The sequence below is a fragment of the Triticum dicoccoides genome, chromosome 1B (genome assembly GCF_002162155.2).
Source record: "Triticum dicoccoides isolate Atlit2015 ecotype Zavitan chromosome 1B, WEW_v2.0, whole genome shotgun sequence".
NCBI lineage: Eukaryota > Viridiplantae > Streptophyta > Magnoliopsida > Poales > Poaceae > Triticum > Triticum dicoccoides.
The window spans coordinates 506,037,311-506,039,904 of NC_041381.1; positions in this window are offsets into that span (position 1 = coordinate 506,037,311).

Here is a 2,594-nt window from a genome sequence, read left to right on the forward strand (position 1 = left end):
CCAGGCAGCACGACCCAGAAGGCCGGCCCGGGCAGCACGACCCAGAAGGCTATCTAGAGCTTCTTCACAACCGTCACATATGTCGCATCCTGCAGTCCACAAACCACCTACACCATCCCGTTCTGTGAGTCCGCCTTTGAAGCATCATCATTACCGTATCGCCAAAGAATACCATGGGAAGAGGTGGGGAACCCTACCTTCGCTATTTATGACACGGGCTTAGCTTGACACCTCATCCAACGATTCCATTCTGTTCTATCTTTCAAAACCAAATACCAAAATGTAACAGTTCCATTTCTCCTAGTTGCCCTACCAAACAGAAAAATGAACCAACCCATTCTAGTGGAACGAACTCATGGCATTTCATTCCACTTCGTTCTTGAACTAAACACACCTTTGGCTATTTCAATGTGTCACCCCCGTTGAATACTTGCACTATCGTGCCAGGATAGAATGATACTGTGATTGTAATGATCCCGAAGGTAAATTCACCAAAGAAGGTGACTCAGTTAATACCAATTAGCCTATGTAATGTGGTGTACAATGTCGTACAAAAAATGGTGTCGCACGTTTGAAGGTAATTGTGCCAGATATTATCAGCCCAACTCAGAGTGCTTTTGTGCTTGGAAGAACGATTACATATAATGTTTTAGTGGCCTATGAGTGTTTCCACACAATAAAAATCAAGAGGGATGGCAAAAAGGGTTTATGTGCTATCAAACTTGACATGCACAAAGCATATGATCGAGTCAAGTGGCCTTTCTTGAAGGAAATTATGTAAAAACTTGGATTCCAGGAGAATCTAGTCAATTTATGCAATGTGCTTCCACGATTGAGTACCTGGTTCGCTTTAATGCGAAATAACCGAGAGTTTTACGCCTACAAGAGGTCTAAGAGACTAAGACAGTGAGACCCTCTGCCCCCATCTATTCTTGTTATGCACGGAAGGATTGAATGCACTTTTGGCGCATGCAGAGAAGATTGGAATTTTTTTTGGAGTAAGGATGTGCAGAGATGCCCCATCTATTAGCAATCTCCTATTTGTCGATGATTCTTTGATTCTCATGAAAGCTAATTCGCATAATGCTAAAGCTTTGAAATCAGCTTTGGATTCTATTATGCCGCTTCCGGACAAAAAGTTAATGTTGAGAAATCAAGCATCTTTTTTAGCCCAATACAAAAGTCGAAGCTAGGATAAAAATTTGTACCACTTTGAATATCATGACCGAGACTCTCAATGATAAAACTTTGGGTTTACTAACCAATGTGGGTATGGATAAGACTTTCTATTTCCAGTATCTGATCGACCGTATTATCATGAAAATCAGTGGATGGAAAGAAAAAATGCTATCTATTGGAGGGAAGGAAATTCTCCTCAAGTCTGTTGTCAAGCTATCCCCAACTATGCTATGTTCGTTTTTCAAATTCCTAGATTTTTGTGTAAAGGAATCAATGATGTGATGTCGCATTTCTGGTGAGGTGACAAGGATAATTAGAAGAGGATGCATCGGATGGCCTCGTGGAAGACGTGTGTTCCAAAAATAGAGGAGGTACCGGTTTTTGTGATATACATTCTTTCAATCTTGCGATGTTGGTAAAACAAGTTTGACATCTTCTCGAGAATCCTAATTCTTTATATGCTACTATTTTAAGAGCAAAGTACTTTCCTGATGGTGATCTACTGAATGCAAACTTAAAAAAGGTCCCATCCTTTACTTGGTAAAGTATTATAGCGGGAATTAATTCGTTGAAGCATAATTATATCTGGTGAGTGGGCAATGGACATAATATTAATATTTGGAAAGATGTATGGATCCCAAATTTCGTGAATAGGAAAATTATTACTCCAAAAGGGGGACACCGCTTGTCAAGGGTCTCTGATCTTATTGATCCAGTCACTATTTACTGGGATGAAGACCTGATGAGACAAATGTTATGGCCAATTGATGTTCAATGGGTCCTCGGGGTTCCTATTTCTCTGCATGACATGTCAGATTTTATGGTGTGGAGCTACACAAAGAATGGAACTTCACTGTTCGATCAACTTATTTTGCGGAATGGGACTACCGGCACGGGAGTAAACTTTGACATACTAATGGTATGGGACAAAATGATGTTCATCCTATTTAGTCTAACATTTGGAATTATCTTGGCCGGCAAAGGTTAAAATCTTTATTTGGCGCACATCACATGGCACTCTCCCATGTCATGTTACGCTTGCCAACAAACATCTGAAAGTGTTGCCCCAATGCCCATCTTGTTCTCATGGGCGAGAAGATACAAAGCGCCTATTATCTCAATGCGAGAAAGCTAAGGACTTATGTAGTAGGTTGGGGATGGATGATGTGGTTAAAGAGCATGTGAAATTGATTGTGCGGGTGAGGCTGTCCTTGAGTCCTTACTCCTGTTGCCAGACCAGGATTTCTCCATTTTGGGTCTTTAGAATGCCCGTGAATTGATAGTCATTACAACCCGGCTCTTATGGTAGGAAGACGTAAATTGGTTCGTGAGGGAACCAGTCAAGATGCTTATCAAATTTTCATGGGGATTCATGCTATAACGGTAAATACGTTAATGCCTCTTCTCCCAATGAT